The sequence below is a fragment of the Medicago truncatula genome, chromosome 7, assembly GCF_003473485.1.
Source record: "Medicago truncatula cultivar Jemalong A17 chromosome 7, MtrunA17r5.0-ANR, whole genome shotgun sequence".
In the NCBI taxonomy this organism is placed as follows: domain Eukaryota; kingdom Viridiplantae; phylum Streptophyta; class Magnoliopsida; order Fabales; family Fabaceae; genus Medicago; species Medicago truncatula.
Window position 1 is genome coordinate 14109711 of NC_053048.1, and position 20686 is coordinate 14130396.

At 34.0% G+C, this 20686-nt stretch overlaps 1 long non-coding RNA gene across 1 annotated transcript; it reads right to left on the reverse strand.

The window, feature by feature from the left end:
• Positions 1-13902: 13902 nt before the first annotated feature.
• Positions 13903-14433, reverse strand: LOC11440969 (uncharacterized). The gene is made up of 2 exons (XR_003006537.1): positions 14293-14433; positions 13903-14193 (listed from the first exon to the last, which is right to left on the reverse strand). It is a non-coding gene; the product is annotated as an uncharacterized lncRNA (long non-coding RNA).
• Positions 14434-20686: the final 6253 nt, after the last annotated feature.

The window sequence follows — 20686 nt, forward strand, 5'->3', positions numbered from 1 at the left end:
CTTTAGAGTTTTGATGATAACAAAGTATTAAAAATTGTGAATTGGATATGCTAGTATTAAAAATTGTCAATTTGATATGCTAATATTAGGTTCTGGGAGAACAAATGAAAGCAATGGAATCAACAAGAAGGAAGCTTGAAGCATCTGAAGAAAGTGTGTAACACCCCGTTTTTCCAACATAAAGATTTCATAAATTAATCAAAGTAAAAAACCTTAAACGGAATGTTACATTTCTTTTCTTAAAAATCATAAATGGAATAATTAAATAATTATCCTTCAAATTTCAACAATGTAATAATCAAAACTTTGCAACGGAATTAATTCAACGACAATAAAAACTCCAACAACATGTTCCAAAATTGATACATAAAGGAATGATAAACATGGCAACAATTTCCCATCTCGTTACGTATCAGAGCCCTAAGACACTTGAGCCACCACTCCTACTAATCTTCAATTACCTGCAAGTTACTCATACGAAGGGCAACATTTTCAAGCAGAAGGGGTGAGATTTCTCAAACAATAATAATAAGCGTTTAATTCATCAAATGCATCTAACAACTTAAACTCCATCAATTAGTAATAATAATTCTTTTATCGACTCCTAAACCATATTATGTACTCCTCATATCAATAGTCATAACTCGATATCATAAGCAACATCATACCAGCATCATTTAACATCATAATCAACATCTTAATCATTATCATATAAAATCATATTCATAATTCGTATACAACATAACAACTTCATAATCAATGACATAAACAACGTAACAACATCATAATCATAATTCATATACAACATAACAACATCTTAATCCTAATTCATATACAACATAACAACATCATTAATTCGTAATAACATTTCTCCACCAAGCATCTCATTAGCAACTCATGAATAGAAGACAACTTAGCAACTATACGTAACATCATCAATTCATAATAATAATTATTCATCAAACATCTCATTAGCAATTCATGAATAAAAGACAACTTATCAACTTAACATAACCATCATCAAGTACATTTAACAACTCATAGATAACATCATGTAATCATCATCACAACATTCATAATCATCATCATGTAACATCATAACAACCTCATATTCAACTCCATAAACAGTCATCATAACATCGTCATAATCAACAACATAACAACATCTTAATCATAATTCATATACAACATAACAACATGTTAATCCGAATTCCTATACAACATAACAACATCATTAATTCGTAATAACATTTCTCCATCAAGCATCTCATTAGCAACTCATGAATAGAAGACAACTTAGCAACTATACGTAACATCATCAATTCATAATAATAATTATTCATCAAACATCTCATTAGCAATTCATGCAAAAAAGACAACTTATCAACTTAACATAACCATCATCAAGTACATTTAACAACTCATAGATAACATCATGTAATCATCAGCACAACATTCATAATCATCATCATGTAACATCATAACAACCTCATATTCAACTCCATAAACAGTCATCATAACATCGTCATAATAAACAATATAACAATGTGAGAGTACACCACCTCTTATAAACAACAACATAAGAGTACACCACCTCTCATAAAACGACAAAGTAAGAGCTCATAAAACGACAAAGTAAGAGTACACCACCTCTCATAAAACGACAAAGTAAGTGTACACCACCTTTTATAAAACGACAAAGTAAGAGTCCACCACCTCTTATAAAACGACAAAGTAAGAGTGCACCACCTCTTATAAAAACGACAAGTAAGAGTCCACCACCTCTTATAAAAACGACAAGTAAGAGTACGCCACCTCTTATAAAACACCTGACATAAACAATCACCAACAACGGCTACAACTACGACTTCAACAACAACACCAACGATGATGACAACATCGACAATTTGCATAACATACTTATGACTTATTCGGTAACGTACAACCCAACAACGCTTACAACTTAGACCAACATTTACATCTTAAATAAGATTCAACAGCAACACTAGTAGCACATAGACATCTCAAAATATGACAATACCAAATGATAATCAACACTACTTAAACATCATACATAATCCACATAATGCATTTGCAAATTTACCATAACTTTAACAACCTCAACCATCTTATATCAGACTCACTGAACATCAACAATATTTTATTAAATCTTTATCTTAACCCAAGGATCAACTCATAACATCTCGTGCGACAAAGATCGCAAAAACCCTAAACAAGGTTGTCTAACACTCAAAGGCTCGCGAGGCGAGCGCCTCTACTCACTATGGCGAGTTCACAAAAGTTGGTTGTTCGCCTTGGCGAATAAAATATGGGTGCTCTCGGGAACTTGACATTTTTCACACAAAAATCCCATTTTTAACTTCCCCGTAATAAATTTCATTTTAAAAACTTGCCTAATCATTGTTATACACATTCCGGCACTCGAAACCATCTAAGACTTGACCAACAACGTTAATTCACAAAATCATGATGATCTCACTGGTCAACTCGCTATGGCGAGTGACTGGCTCGCAGTGGCGAGCAACATCAAGGTTCACTCGCGAGGGCGAGCGATGAATCTTAGCTCGGGCAAAATCGCAGATTTTCATAAAAATCACTCAATCCCATGGTTCTAACCTTAAAACTGATTCTAATCATCATCCTATGCATTATCTAAGGTATGTACACAGTTTCTACATTACTTCAACACGTTTCCACCATCTAATCATCAAATTATCACTTTCAACCCAAATTCTCAAATTCTCCAAAAACTAAAACCTAACATGTTAAATCCAATTTCAGAATCATAGACTTAAGATCACTGAATGATAGTCCCACCCTTACCTTAGATTGATGAACAAAACTCTACACGATCTTCTCTTGGATACTCTTGGCTCCCTCTTGGTTTTTCTCCCAAAAAGCTGCTTCCACGTGAAAATGTTTTTCTGACTAATTCTCCCTTTCCACTTTTCTTTCTAAACCTAAACCAACTTCTTCTATTCCAACTTAATTCCCCTCAATTCTCCTTATTTCTAAATCATCCCCTTAAACTCCAAATATTCTAAATTCCCACTTATTCTATTAAATGGTAAAATAACTCATTAATAAAATATAACACACGACATAATAATATAAATCATATATAAAAGACTTTAAATCAACCAATAATAATTAAATAAAACAAATAATTCAAAGAGGGCGTTACAAAGTGCTCCTGAAGTCAAGCTTTTTTGAAGTGATGACGTCATCAAAAGCACCTCATCAGAAGCAACATCACCAGAAGCAGTTTTTCATCAGGAGCTGAAGATCATCAGAAGATGAAATACTTAAAGCTTCAAAGGTTGTTCAAAGGATTTAATCACGCCTAGCATTGCAGAAGACCAGAAGAGTGAAGCAACGGCTAATTCAAAAGGATTTGAAGGCATTGAATGTTTGTTCTTTAAAAAGCATTGAAAAAGGACAATTGTACAACGTGTACAACCACTACCTCCACTACTCTGTTTTGTCTCTGCAACAAGACAAGAATTACAGCTATGGACTCAACATTGTGTATATCAACATACAACTCAACAACATCAACGACAACGACGTTTGTGCATAAATAATTATGACTTACTCCACAACTTGGTCAACTATGACAAACGACTCTTAACAACGAGATTCATCAACATAGCATATATTCACATGGATATATATATATATATATATATATATATATAATACATCAATCATTAAGCAATCGAGTTCTTGGTAAACAATGCAGTCACATATAATCAATATTATAGTATAAAGAATCCAACCCAACAGTACACGCTACATGGTACACGAAACACCAGATATTCACGTCAAGCCAAATTAGATTCATCACAACATAGGTTAAATACTCTTAAACACCTTAATTGAACTCATAGTACTTCTAGTTTTGAGCTTTGGAATCATCCCATAAGTTTTGGATTAACTTAGAAATGGTTATGCTGAATTTTAATAAGATTTCACTAAGACGTCTGTTATCACGATTTTGGGGTATCAAGTCATTAATTAGGCTTGAACCTTTCAATCTTTGATATTCTCTATTTTTTCTTGGGAAGGGTAAAATTGAGAAAACCCTTTAGAAACTCTAAGTTCGGGGGTCGTTTTCGTTACGGAAAGGTGTTAGGCACCCGTAACGACTATAGTATTCTATAGGAACCGCTTTCCTAGCTTTATGTCTACGCTTTATTTTTATGTTTATTTATTGAAAAGGAAGTTTATTTAGTTTAAGAATGGAGGGAGGAAATGTTTGAGATTTTATTTTATTGGACTTGGAGAGGTTTTGACCTCTTGCCTACATACCCTTTTAAGGGATCAAAATTCCATGTAGTTCTCTTTCAAAAATGGTTTTTGTGTGTTTCAATTGATTTTAGATTTTGAAAATGGTTTTGAAGAAGAGAAAGAGGCCGTAAAGGCATGAGAGGAAAAGATAGTGAATGGTTGGTTCGATTATTAAAGAAAGAGTGTCTAAGTAGAAATTAAGATTCATTGAAGTTTTGAGTAAGAAAATAAAGGGAAAATACAATGGAGTGTTGACTCCAAGGTTTATTAGAGAAAAATTTTGAGTTATGGAGTTATTTTTTGGAAAAAAAGATATTTTTCTAAGTATTGCGTTTCCTAAGCATGCATCTAAGCGGTAAACATACAACGTGTGTGCGTGTCGGTGCTTGTGTCGGTGTACATCATTATAGAGAGTCCATTGTCCTTTACACTTTGCCCTAATTTACATGCTATGGTCTTGCAAGAAATTAAAAGGTAATTAAACTACCTAGAATTATTACATGTCCACTTAACATAAAAAAATGAATAGGAATGAAATGATGAAATGCTATAAAATGGATGAGACATAGAACAAAAAATGGTTAGTAAAATAAGGCATGAAAATATGGCGAAGAGAGCAAACAAAGGAATATATGGTAAACGATAAAAAATGACGACAATGACCACAATACAAAGAGGAAAGTAATACTTGCAAGGCAAGAAATTAACAAATCATGTTGAGAACAGAAAAACACACACACAAACAGTGGCATTTATCATGAAATTGCACATTGAACGTTCCTATCATAGATCAAGATATCACGAACGGAAAAAACGAGAAATTGCATGAAATTCAACTAAAGAAAAGAAAATAATCAAGAAAGCAACACATATATTTTTATCAATTTTATAACATGCAAAAAAGTCACAAAATAGTCAAAAATGTATCAAGAAACACATAGAATTTTTTTTAGGAATTTTTACGAAAAAATTAGAACGAACAGTGGTTCAAACAGCAAGAAAGCATGGTGTGAATAGCAAAAAATAGCAAAAAGGCAGCAGAACCAAAAGGAAAAAAGCCCAAGCCCAAGCCTAAGAGGTCCGGACGCACAGGAACCACAGGATTGATCCAAGGGATCAAACCTAGATCAAACGGCCAGGAATGAAGGTGATTGGACCGGTCTTGGACCGGTCCGGTTCACTGGCCTATAAACGGAGGGGAGCGCCGGTTTTTTCATTTGCTATTGTTCTTTCTCTCTCTAACTTCTCACTTCTCTCATCTCTCTCTAACTTCCTCCGCCGGATTCATGGATGAACGGCCGGGGAAGATGAAGATCTGGCCGGAACCTTCATAGGTCCGACCATGAATCCTACATCAATCTACTCGTTTCTTCACCCTAAACATGAATCTAATGCCAGAAATCACATGCAAGGCTTGAATCTTTGTAGATCTACATTTTTGTTACGGTTTTGAAAATATTTTTTAGGTTTTCAAATTCTTTGAAAGAAACTGTTTGAAACCTTGAGGATCTACATGGATTCGTCCTTATTGATGGTTTTTAAGAAAGAACGGTGGAGTTATATGTTTACCTGTGATTTAATCGGAGATTTCGAACAAGATTTTTTAGAAATCTTCGATTTGATTCTGTTTGTTGATTTTTGACTTGAAACCGAAAATAAATCGTTGTTTCTGGCTGGTTTGATTCCTTCTTCTTCTTCACCGTTTCATATTCTTCATCTTCTTTCTTTCTTCTTCTTCTTCTTCAAAAAAAGCTCTGTGATCGTGCTTGAGTTTGTCACCACTTGGTGATGAATTCGCACTTGAATTGCAGAGAAAAACGATTCAATGATGAAGATTCACCATGAATCATTGAGAATCAACGAGAATTTGATGAATTTGTTTATGAATTTTGGTTCTGGAGAATTAGGGTTCTTGCTTGTTCTTGATGGTTTCTGAATTTTGATCTAACTGAATGGAGAGAGAAAAGTGGAGTTCTGTTTGTGATGTGGCGTGAATTGAATGGGTCTCTCTGGATTTCTCTGACATTGTGCACTATTTATAAGCTGCCACTTGTACTTGAGATCCAATGAAATGGTGACACCTGGACTGGTATGGCTCGGCCTTGGACTTGTTGTAACCTAGGGACCTTTCTGCAAAAAAAGTAAAATTGAGGACTAAACTGCAATTAATAATAATGGACTAAAATGCAATTTTAAAGTTTTGGACTAAAGTGCAATTCTGGAAACTTGTTTGAGGGACCAGAATGCAATTAAAAATAAAATTGAATTAAAATTGGTAAGTTGGAAAAAATAGTAAAGTGAAACCTAAAATAAAATCAACAAAAGGACTAAAACGAACCAATTACAAAAATGAGGTATTTTATAATACCTCTCTGTCGAAATTTATGGGAAAAGACCAAAATGCCCCTAGGGACTAAACTGACTCAGATGCAATTTTTGAAATGATTTTTTTTAATAAAGACTCAACAATGATTTGTAAAACAAGTTGAAAAGACTCAGAGACAAACACAGGGACTAAAATGGGTTCCACTGCAGGAAATGACCAAAATACCCTTCTTGTACGATTTTTGCAAATATTTGAATTAAAATGCAAGAAAAGCAATGCAATGATTCAGAGAGTTTTCAAATGACTTGTAATGTAAGAAAGACACTTTGGATGATCTTATGCAAGAAAAACACAGGCAAAATCATGATTTGCAAATACCTTGAGGCAGAGACAATAAAATATACAGATGAAAATAAAGTGAAGATTCAAAGTAAAACAATAGTAAACTGACAATTATCAATGGTAGAAAAGAAATTTGAACGAGTATTTTTAGGTCCAAAATCAGGGTATAACAACGTCCTTGGAGTATTTTCATCATATCTCAAAAACTAATAATCATTTTCAAGTCAAACCAAAGCCATTGGAAAGCTAACAAAATTATCTAAAACTTTCATGTTTACACCAAGACCCAGTTCAAAGCGGAAAGGGGTGAAAAATAGTGAAATATGAAGGATCTGATTCACAAAAATCATGCCATGTTTTTGTGCCCAAAACCATTGAACTTTCGGCCAACAAAATCGTGCCATGCTTGCCAAATTGTGACACGTTTTAACAGCATCAGGCCCAGAAATCTGCTTCTCAAAAAGTGCGATTTTCACCATTTCGCGCGTAAAATTCCAACCGTTAATCGAATTTTGATGCCGTTTTCTCCTACACTCTCCTGACACTTGGCTCTATCATAATCTACAGCTATTTCAAGTCTCAACCATCCCAAAAATCATTTTTCCAAACCTCACATAATCTCTTATTTGCAAAACGTTTATACTTCGACTTTTCAAACGAAAACTCCAATTTCCATCGACCCAAACCCCAAAACTGATTAAGGACTTAGTCCGAGATTAATCTACAATCTAAACATCCTTTATCACCCTAATCCATCAGATTATCTACTTCTTCCAACGATTCAATTCTACATGCTAACCCTAATTCTCAAATCAAGAACAACCCTCATGTTAAATGAATTTCAGAATTTACATACACTATAATTATTGAAAGTTAGCCTCACCCTTACCTTAAATTGATGAACAAAGCTCTACAAAAATCAGATTCTCCCCTCTTGGCTCTTCTCCTAGCTTTCTCATGGTTTTTCTCCCAAAAACTGTTTTTACGTGAAACTGCTTCTAACCCTATTTTCTCCTTTTTCTCAGTAAATATAATCTTCCAATATTTAATTAACTCCCACTTAATTTACTTAATTCTCATTTAACCCCAAAACTCCAATTAAATCCTAATTCTCACTTATTCTATTAATTAATAAAAGTAACCACTTAATAAATCACATAATCATATAAATATATTATAAACCTATTAAAACAATCAAATAAATTAAATAATTCAAAGAGGGCGTTACATTGGCAATACAAACCAACTTCAAGCAGTTTTGGAAAACTTACAAGGCTGTTGATAAGAAGTTGATTTTTGAATGGTATCAGGTAACTTGAAATAAATACATATAAGTTCTGATTTAGGGTCAAGTTACTAATGCATATGAAAATGTTGGTTAAACATTTTGAGTTACTAATGCATTTGAAGTTACTAATGCCACTTGGTTAAACATATAAGTTCTAATTTACAGTAATCAATTTTGTGAGAGGTAAAGGCGAGTTTATAAAAATATAAAGTTGATTTTGATAATATATTTGGTGCAGAAAAAATGTGTTTGGGAGTCTCGCCATGATGCTCAGCTTAAGAAGAATTTTCATTATCGAGCTCAACACCGTTTCCAAGATATGATGTCAATAGTAAGAGCAAAGCATGCTAGAGATCCTGAATGGGTACCTGGGTGGATAGGAGTTAACATTTGGCCTCGCTTATTAGAGCATTGGGCAACAGATCTAACATTTCTAAAACGTTCACATATTGGAAAAGTTAACCGAGCGTCAGAGAAGGGAGGTTGCTTGCACTCAGGTGGTTCTGCAAGTTCTTATACAACTAGTCAACGCATGGTAAAAATACATTTATTTCTTAGTTTTTATATATTTGTATATATTAATTACTCACAAATTCTAACTAAATTTATTTTTAACCACTTATAATTAATTTTATGTCGTGCTAAATTAGAAACGCACCCTTGGGCGAGATCCATTTATTAATGAATTGCACAAATATTGGCACAAGAAAAAAGGCAGTGGTGAATATGTTGATTCTCGTGCTAAGACCACTTAGGTAAATTTACACTTTCGTATTTTTGAATTGTCTTAGCGTGTGTTTGGTTCTGTAGGTGGTGAAAAATTAGTTTGATAGAGTTCAAAGCAATTTGACGTGCGTTTGGCCATTCAAACTGCCAAACAAACATATACTAAGAAGTTACTTTTCTCACCAATTGTAATTTGAATTAACAAGTGTTATTATTTACGTATACAGGAGAAGTTTGATAAGAAGGCTAAAGAGGTATTATCTCCGTTTGATGGCTCATCTCCAACAAGTACAATGCGTTTACTTGATCATTCTACCTCACAAACCATTTGGAAGGAAATAGTCGGACGTGGAAAAAGTTACAAATATTATGGTGCTGGATCCATGGCCTCCAACTTGCTAAACAATAGATGTATTTATGAACGATCGATTGATGGAGAAGGCGGCTCTCGTAATGTGGAGATGACACCTGAAATGGTGGCAATGATACAACAATTGAGTCAACATATGCAATCTCAAAATCAAGTGGAGCTTGAACAAGCGAGGACTCAGAGTCAAAAAGAACTTCAAGAGATGAGGACTCAGTTAAAACAACAACAAGACTTTTTCATTCTGGAAATTCAGCGTAACAGAGAGTTGGTAGAAGAGATGGAAAGGATGGCCGAAAGACGGGACCGTAGACACCGCGAATGCTTGCCCCAACAAGACTCTGCAAATAATGAATCTCTTTACTCAAAAGATGGTGATGGTGATGATGATGAGGATTCAGAAAATGCATGAAGGTATAAATCCTTCATTTTTTTCTGCCAGAAAAGTTATTGGTATGTTGTAGAGTCTTTGCCATAAGTTGTGATTTTGGTATAGATCATCTGGTATCATAATGGGGTCTGATGGAATGAATGATATTTGACTACAAAACTGTTTGTATGGTTCAATTTGCTTAATTGTTCGCTTGTTTAGTTTGTGAGAAAGCATGGTGCTTTATTTATATTATCGTGGGGTGTGAAAACTAGAAAATAGAAACAATGTATCCCATTATGCGAAGAACTTTATCACAAAAATATAAAGGCTACAATTAATGCAGTTTCAGTCAAACTTTTGAGAAAACTGTTTTACAACAACTTTTTCATGGGAGGCATGTAACTAGGTGTTTGGAAGGTAATATTGGGCCTTGAAATGAAAATGAGTTAAATTGCTTGTAAACTCTGTTCTTTTCGTAAGTATTTGAGTTAACTTGCTTGTATGAGTTCAAGTTAACTATGAAAAATTGATAAACTCTTGATTCTAGCAGTGAATTGATTGGCCTAAGTATATACATTATTTTGTTAAATTAGTTTTGTTCTATAATATATTTCAGGTTTAGGAAGCTAATTTAAGTGTGTTCTACACTTTTATTTATTGCACAACAACTTTTTCAGTTTAATGTTGTTATTTTAAGTGCACTGTGTTATTATGGTTAGATTTTGTAAAAAATGGACTTACTATTTCAACTGCTTCAAGATTCAGACCCAAGTCGAATTTGGAATGATTATAATGATGTATCCAACATGCTCATGTTTGTTATAGACTTGAACTTTAATTTTGTTTAGCATACTATATGGACTTGAATTATGTGTTTATCTGATGGATTATCTTTCGGTTGTTGCTATTGCAGGTTGTTTATTGGTGTTGTAGGTATTTTTTGACTATGACGCTAGGGTATTCTCATTTGTGGTTTCGCTATCAGCAAGAAGCTTGTTGCCTGCTATTTGTTCAGACTAGTGTGCAGCTGGTTGAACTTTTGTTGGAATATGCTAGCATCAGTGTTTGAGGGGCTGGGCTGTTTTTATGTTAGTGGTAATTTATTTAGTTTTGTTTTCGGCAGTTTTGCTGCTGCTGTGATTTTGGGTTTAGACCTTTGTTTTAGTTCTTTGTTTTGAGAGGATTTCGTAGGTGTTATTTTAGTATTCCATTGTACTAGCAGAATCTTGTTCGATTTGTCCGCGAGCTTTTGTGTTCCGTACACAATCTCGACGACTATAATATTTGCCGTTTCAAGAAGAAAAAAAAAAACCATATATTTACTTTTTTTAATCAAATTCTGTTTTTTTATTTTTAATTAAAATAAACACCGAGGAACTTTTTACTCGGAGTGTTTTAGTGTTTTAAATTTTAAATATTTGGCGCTTTTTTAAAATTTGGTATTCAGATATTGCCGCTTAATTATGAATTAAAAAAAAATTAAAAATAACATACATTCCGAGTACAAGATCCTCGGAAAGGCTAGTTACTTTGTGTCAGCCATCGCAGATCCACCAGTCTAGTGCGCAGTTGTCAAATCAATATTCCGAGGACATTTGTTCCTCGGAAACTTTATTTCCTCGGAGCCTGGATTGCAACCAATGATTTTCCGAGGATCCATATTCCTCGGAATAAAGCGACGTTCCGAGGAGAAACAGACATTTTCCTAAGAGTTATGGGCCTCGGAATTCCAATGATTTCTTGTAGTGCACAGATTGTATATCAAGAGTTCAACCTCAAACAATTTTCTTTATAATTATGTTTGAATAGAAGTCTCTTGCAGTTGTGCTTGAGCATAGGAAGTCTCTTGATTGTGTTCAGGAGCATAGGAAATCACTTACAGTTGTGCTTGAGTAGTTTGAAGTCTTTTGCTAGCTTCAGCAATGAGCAATTGTAATTAGAAATTATATTTTAGCGAACTCTTCTTGGAAGTACAAGGGGGACAGGACTACTTCTGGTTTGTGGAAGAAATATGTATAATTGCTTTGTTTCTTTCTTCTCTCTCTCTCTCTCTCTCTCTCTCTCTCTCTCTCTCTCTCTCTCTCTCTCTCTCTATTTTATCCGCTGTATTTAGAATCTGAACATCACATCAGAAGTTGAACTCTATTTGCTTCTGATCATTGACTTATGTAGGAGAAAACGAAGAAAAAGCTAACACAATTCAACCTCCCTTCTTGTGTTTTTCTCCCCTTCATGCTGGTGGTGGAAATGCGTCAATTTATGCACTGGAACGACGAGGGGGGGGGGGTGTACTTGTAGACACTCTGACCCTCAAGTCACTAGACGTTAGAAATGGGGGTTGAGAGATAAGAGAGATTTTAGGGAAGTGTAATCGTTGGTTTGTAGAGACGTTGTAAGGCACACGTGAGCCCGACAGTTACGAAATCGTTGGAAGTGTAACCGTCGGGGATAGATTCGAGGCAACGTGGGAAAGACACAAGGATTTGCCTGTTAGAATCCTAGGAATGCCCGCTTAGTGATTTAGACATTATGGTATGTCCACAACGAAACTGTGTAGTTCACAAGGGGATGCCTTACAAGTTCTACTATGAGCGGGTGTTTTTGATACAGAATGCGAATATACCTCAGAACTTGTCATATCAGTGACTATGTCGACATTAGACTTAACGGTGTTGTTCACAAGGATGCGCTCGCGAAAACCTAGGATAAGTTCTTTAGTCAGCGCGGAGCGAGTCTCTTAGTTCGTGCGAGATGTTTTCGGCATACATGTGCTCGTCTATCTTGTGGTGAGATGGAAAGATTCCCTCGTCAGAGAGTTTGTCGTTTGTCATTCATCAATCAATGCCCACGTCTCGAGGGTGAGGCTAAGGGGACATGAACTTTGGTTCCTTGGTGCCACGTGTAAAGGCTAGTGTAGTACTTGAGTACCTAGTGCCTTGAGAGTGTCTCGGTTCATGTTCCCAAAGCTCCACCGTTGTTGTTGGTTTGATCTTGACGTTTGGGAATCAGATGTGTTTGATCAGAACCGTTAGATGTGCGAATAGATGTGATCTGGACCGTTGTCTCGTTAGATCAGTGAATGGTTGCACGTGAAGGACTCCATCGGATCAAATTCACTGTTTTCTGAAAGGTTGCGAAGGAAGTATAAATAGTTTCAAACGTTTGTTTGGAACACTTTTACTATTTTAGCAACTCAGAAGTTTCTGAATCTCTTGACAATTTCAGTGCATTTTAGTCCCTCAACTTTTCACTTCCGAGCCCAGTTCTTCCTCAACACACAACAAGATTGTACTTCTCTGCATTCTTTGTTTGTTTTCTCTGTTTTGATTGCTTTAGTTTCTGTTAAAAATTGTAAACTTCCATGCTTAGTTAAGGTTGTTCTGGTTACGGTGGTTTCCATAGTTTGTTCTGGTGGTTTCCACCGTGTATGAACAGTTTTTAGGACTTGTCTGTTTTTGTTGTGTTCTACGGGAGAAACTATCAGTGATGAGTCACAGGGTTATGACTTGTTTCCACTGAGTGGGTGCCGTTCCGCCGTAGTTGGAGGTTGTCTCCCTTTTTCCAGTTGTCGTTTTTTCAGTGAGGGCTTAGAGCCCTTCCTTGTCATGACCCGGCCGATGGATGAAGGAAATTGAAATGTCAATAATAATTAAATTTAAATACTTTGCTATTAATATTATAATTTAGAGTATAAAATTCAGTTTTAAATAACCATACTTAATCTACTTTAGTAATTTTTCACATATTTTAATTTTATTTAGGGTTGTTTCATATTTTATAATAGGGTTTAAAACTATATGTTAATGAAATTGTGAATAAAAATTTGCGAAAAATATGTATTCAAAATTTGATTATATTAAAATGGATCCAGGATACTATTTTTCTTTGAAATGTGTTTGATTTTTTGTTGCTAGATTATTAGAAATGAAATTTTTTTATTGAGGGACTAAATCGTATATTCTAACATAAGAGGGGAGGGGAATGTAATTCAAGCTTCTCTCAACGGAGGAGAGTGAAATATTTTCTAATATGTTTTGAATAAAAGGGGATGGAAGTGTATATTTTAACATAATATAAAAGCAGAGTGTAATTCAAACATCTTTGATGGAAGATGAGTGTAATTTACTCTTATAATTGTGTAGTGGTGTTGTTGTTTGTGATATCTTCAATGAACAAACGAAGATAATAATACTTGCATTTATAATAATATACTTTTGAGCTTGTCATAAAATTCAAAGGCATAAGAGACATAAATTAAATTCTAAAGTAAATTATAAAAGTATAAACATTATTATACGCTTTTTTTTTGTTACTAACATTATTATACGCTTTGAGGAAGCATACTTATTTTTAAATTAAATTTTTCTCCCTAAAGTACCGACAAAAATAATCATCGCACTTCAAAACTAGAGGAGGGGACGTCTTTGGACAATCATCATCGGAAAAGCAGGGAATGTTAGCTGCATTGTAAATAAGGAAAATAAATGTTACTTAAAGGGATACAATATTGTGTATAAGATAAATTAGAAAATTCAGAAATAGTTTGAAAAATGGCATACTTCTCTTTGTTTCAACTAGAAACAGAAAAAAAAAGATGATCAAAGAATAAAAAAACATGAGAATTTGAGCCATGTTTTTCCTCCTTCGCATGTAATAAACCATTTTTTACATCTTTTTATAAGTAATTTAATGCTTTGTTAACTTAAATAGTTTTTAGCATTTAGAAGTTGCAAGAAGCCAGTTATAAAGTTGTAAATAATATTATATGTCTCTAATCAATATGTCGTATGTATCTCTTTAGCTCACTGAACTGATCATCTAAATTTGGTAAGTATCTCACATAAATATCTTAATGATCATCAATGTTCGTTATTTATTATTTAAATTTTAGCCTTTCATAATCAATACGGAAAATCCAAAAATAAAAACACCAATAACGAATGATAAAAAGAGTTGGATGCATAAATAATGGATTGAAGATGTATCGGTGTAAAATATTTTATAAATTAAAAGTACCATAGAATGAATTTTTGTACAATATTTTATATCAGTTATGTGAATAAGTGTGGTGTCTAGGGTTCGAACTCCGGCCCCTGTTTATAATAATACATTGTCCTACCAACTGAGCTATGTTCACGGGACTATTTTATATCAGAGTTAACACACATTAAATGTGAAATTGTATGAAGTGAGCAAAGGTTGTGTTCTTTTGCACAAAGAAAGAGAATTAAATAGTTATGGTATGTAATAAATGAAAGAAAAAAAAAATAAACAAGGAATGGATTAAAAAAAATTATTTAGACCATGTATTTTGTTAAAACATTTTGGGAATTTAAATCATAAATTTATAAATATTTCAATTTAATTAATTTTTACGACAAAAAACTTAATTCATTTCATTCATAATAATTATTTGGATATGTATGCAAATAAAAAGATGGAGCCACTCTAACAAGATTATGGGCATCCTGGTTGACTTGTCTCTTAATAAATTTGACACAAGGATTCACATATATGTGGATAGGATGCATCTCCAATCATTAATAATAGTATCGTAAGATGTTCCCGTGAGCATAGCTCAGTTGGTTATATGCAGGGGTTGATGTTCGAACTCCGAACACCCCACTTATTTACTTTAAAAAAGTTGAATTCTAACCACTAAACTACTTTATAAAAAAAAATAGTATCGTAAGCTGAAACACTTGATTTCTTGTCGTCGAGAAGCTGCATGTCTCAAAACCACCCAAGGGCCTTCGACAACCCAACTGGTCCACCCGTATCTACCACAAGAATCACTACTATAAAAAACACTTTAATACAAATTCCAACACCCGCCTTATTAATAGTACTTGAAAATGAGACATCCACGTTGCATTTGTAGATTCCCGGAGATGGTTGACCACACCATACCTGTGTTGTTTACTTTTACCGGAGGGCTATGGTCTTAGACATTTGTTTTAGTGGAGTCTTATTTGAACAATTAATTTGGTGATAATTTATTTGACAACCATATTTTACAAAGAAAAAAGTGGTATTGGCACGGAAACCATAACAATAGAGAGATAAAGTAAAAAAATAATGTAAGTATAAGAGAGAAAGTTGTTGCAAAGGTTGTCACTAATGGATGTTCAAATATCATTTTTCTTTTTTTTATCATTCTTCCAACTCTTTGAAAGCTCTCTTGCAACCTCATAAATTGTTTTAATACTTCATCCGACTTAAAATAGATGTCCTTTTTACTATTTTTATTTATTTCAAATTATTTGTCTATTTTACAATACTAATACAACATTCATTTTTCTTTTCCACTACCATACTTTTATTTATTCCATTTCACTCATTTAACTACTCTACTAACTGTTAGGGTGGTAAATATGACAGAAATAACATATCATATTTCGTTTTCCTCTTGTTTGGTAAGAATTCCATGAATTTGTAACAAAGAAGTAGATGTTCCCATGCTCCCACCAATAGACTTGTGGAAATTGTGGCCTCCCACCATAGAGGAAAGTGAGTATCTTTTTGCAAATGAATATGTTCTTTCATCCACGTGGATTGGACATCCATTGTAAGGTACAAATCGACGCGCCTCACTCGTAGCTTTTCTTTTATGTTGCTACTTTTATTTTTCAAATGATCTACTTGCACCATGATGGCATGTCGCATCATCTCAACCTCAACCAACAACTTTTCACACTCATCTGTTTTCTCAACAAGATCACCACACGGAACGTCAAATTTATCATATAAAACTCGATTGGACATTAAAAATTCATCTAAAATAGTTTGAAGTTGAAAGTTATAATATATGTTGACTACTTCGTGCTATTCTATTTTTTCTATGAATTGCTCCTCACAATAGTAACTACTATGATAGCCTCCACAAAAATCGCAGCTCATATTCAATCTTGTTTCCAAATCCTTTACATGTAGAGAGATCGTCAGTTTTTCATAACAAAGGATATTGATCTCTTCAGCATCAACCAGTGATCGACTACCCCACATTGCTACAAAACTCAAATAAACATTTTAGTAGCAAAGCACAAAGAAATAGAAATAAAGAGCATAAATCATAATTTTTTCTCAATTTTTTTATTCAATATATAAATGACACAAATCCTAAATAATAATGAAATTACCAAGTTGAAATGAATTTACGGTCCTCGACAACGGCGCCAAAAACTTGATAGATATTTAGCAAGTGTACTAAAAACTATAGAAGTGATAAAAATAAGTTCATATGCACAAGGACTGTGTTAATCTCAATTTAGCAATAAGGTTAATATCTATTACTAGATGTATTTATTAATTTTTTCCTAAACACACCCCTAATTAATACTACTAACTTGTCTTTAAATATGAAAAGTCAAATTTATTAAACATACAAACAAATGACAATTTGATAATTTAAAAACACAAGGAGAAAACTACCGACGAGATATAGAAGAAAACTCCTCGCACACCACTGCCTCCTCATATCTCTCTCCAGCATCTCCTCCCTCGACTGTGGGTCCTCCAGCCGTCTAGCCTTTGTCAGGTCGGCTTCATAAAGCCGCTTCGGTGTGGATTACCTCATATGAGCACCATACTCAGTCTTTGCCTCAGCCCTACCAGCAGCACCTGACATGCCCAACAACCTGGTCATCTGTGTAAGCCCATAGTCCCAATCGACTACTACGTCATGGTCCAGCATGCGGCCCTGAATAGGAAGGTGCAGGAGATTATACACATCGTCGAAAGTGATTGTCATCTCCCCCACAGGTAGATGAAAACTACTGATCTCCATGTGCCACCTCTCGCACAGAGCATGTACCATGGCATTGGTCACAGACGAAAATCCGGTGTATATCAAATGATGTAAGCCAGACGCCTCCACAGGATCCCAAAACCACCTCAGACCCCTCTCCGGCTTAGGAATCTCTCTAACCTTTCTCATTGTGTTTATACACTTGTACTCCCCATCAAACCACATCTGAAAATCAAATGAATTAAGAGATTTTGTCACTACAAATTTTAAAGAATTTAAACACTTACGCTACATTCTTTAAAAAATATAAACACTTACGCAATCGTCATTTAAATAATTTAAACACTTACGCTACATTCTTTAAAAAGTATAAACACTTACGCAAGCGCCATTTAAATAATTTAAACACTTACGCTACATTCTTTAAAAAGTATAAACACTTACGCAAGCATCATTTAAATAATTTAAACACTTACGTTACATTCTTGAAAAAATATAAACACTTTCGCAAGCGTCATTTAAATAATATAAACACTTGGTCACTTTAAAACATTTAAAGAACTTAAACACTTACATTATGGTGGTTCACCCAAAGAGGGATCGCCACGTGCCTCGCGTAGTCGGACAACAATACCGCGGTCTCAGGACCTCCAGGAAAGGGAGACCCTACAACAGGGTTGCTGAGATAATATTCATAAATCCCTATTTGAGTTTTAAAGATGAAAAAATATATTTAGATTTTAGTTTATAAATGGATTCTGATATTATTGTATTTAATATCTTTGTGTGAGAAATTTTTAGTTGGAGGAACTTAATCTCGAATGGATTGACATAAACGAGTTCCCTTAAAATTATTTGAGTATCTCATACAATGGACAAAGCAAGAAATTAATGGATAAGAATGCTATGGACAAAATTGGATATACTTGCCCAAAACTGAGCAACACGTTGGCACACATACTACAAGTGGTTTTATGCTCTTAGTTTCTTATGTCTCCAATACCACTACATTTCCAATCAAATGGTAAAAGCAAGTACAAACGGTGGAGTTTGGTATGCACAAATATAAGATTTGTGCACCATGCACAAATTGTGCATTTAAAACCTGAAATCAAATCTGGGCCATTGATTTATTAATATTTTATTCGAATGGTCAGGATTTGTTGGAAAAGTGGGAGAGGTGACCTGCTTCCATCAAGTTGCTTTTGTGCAGGCGGGTCCCACGCGTGGAATAAATCTGATTATTTAAATGGTTTTTTTGGCAAGTGTTCTATTGGGCTTATATAGTAGAATCAGGTGCATAACGCAAGCACGATCGCGTCAATATTAAGCGCGACTGTGTGTTTGTGTAAAGGCTTGAACTCGACCGTGTTAATATACAGGACGACCGGATCAAATAGAACAAGGGTCGAGCACGACCGTGTCGATGTAGTGCACGACCGTGTGTCGATTTGTATTGGGATTAATGGTATAAGAAAATTCTACAATTTTTCTTAATTCATAATATAAATTAAATATACAATAAATCATATTTATAAATCAAATATACATTAAATAAAAAAAGAATAAAAATTTAGTAGAAGTTGTTGTAAACTGAGAAAATTTAGTTAATAATTGGATTTTGTTTTATTGTTTTAATTAGATTTAGATAATTAAATGAAAATCACCATTTTAGATAATCCTCGTTTACATAGATTAATTAATTAATAAATATAAAATGTCAAGTTTAGGTTATTTTGGTGACCAGAGTGTGTACATTATTGTTGAATGGGTCAAGGTAAATGGACATTAAAACACGCAAAACATTTATTCATTAGCAAGTTTGAGTTTGTTCAATTAATGTATTTTTATGACTCCAATATTCTTTAAGTTAGGGTAAGAGTTATGAGTTTGATCAGTCGTTTTGAAATCTTTGAATTAGTTTAGGTCAAAGAAACTTGTCATTAGGGTTATAGTTGAAGGCTTGGTTAGTCGATAAAGACTTTGATTAGTCAGTGATCGTTCATCCAATTACTCTGACTCCAAGATTCTTTAAGTTAAGGTAAGAGTTGTGAGTTTGATTAGTCGTTTTGAAATCTTTGAAGTAGTTTAGGTGAAAGAATCTTGGAATTAGGGTTAGATTTGTCATTAGGGTGATACTTGTAAGCCTGATTAATCGATAAAGACTTTGATTAGTCGTTGGCCGTTCATCAACGTACTTTGACTCCAATATTCTTTAAGTTAGGGTAAGAGTTGTGAGTTTGATCAGTCGTTTTGAAATCTTAGAAGTAGTTTATGTAACAGCCCGATTTTTAGCTAGTTTTATTTAATTACTTTTATTGTGTGATTAATTGTGATTGTATGTATTTTATTGTCATCGGGTGCATTTACGTGGTTTATCATATTAGGAGGGTATTTTGGTCATTTGGCGGGTAAGGGTAAAATGGTAATTTTGGTGAGAATTATTTTAATAATTAGTGAGAACCCTTATTTTACTAAGTTACTAGTGTAATGATTAGTTTTTACCGTTAGTGACCGTCGGTTATATTTTACCGTTGTTAGTAACTACCGTGGAGTGTATAGAAACTTTTGAATTGTGTTAGGATGGGTTAGGCCCATTAGAATTTTGAGTTAAGCCCATTAAGGGGGATAACACTAGGGTTGTCTTAGAATGGTTATTCATTTCACAAAACAATTTTCATAGAGAGAAGGAGAGGTAGAGAGAGAAGAGGTGAAGAGAAGAGCAAGAGGGTTGAAGGGAAGCTTTAGGAATCAAGTGGGTGACCTAGGAGCTGAATTGAAGCAAGGGTTAGAGATAATCAACTTCAAAGGTAAGGGGGTTATTGATTATCATAATCATGTGTAATTTTGCATATTCTCATGTTGTATGAAAATGAGTTGATGAACAATTCATGCTAAATTCGTGCTCTTGTTGTGATGTTATGTTTGTATGCATGAATTGATGTTAATTGTATGATTGTTGGTGAAATTACATGTTCATATATGCAAAAATGATAAGTTATGAATATTATGCTCAATTGGTGAATTTCTCCTAAAGTTGTTGTTGATTTGAGATGTGATTCATGTTCAATTGATGTTATGAATGTTATTTGATATTATGATTGATGAATAATTTCTTGGGTTTGCATATTCATGGATTGATGATGAGAATTTGAATTGTTTTGAATTGGAAGAAATGAATTGTTGTTGTTGTTGAAGACTTATTG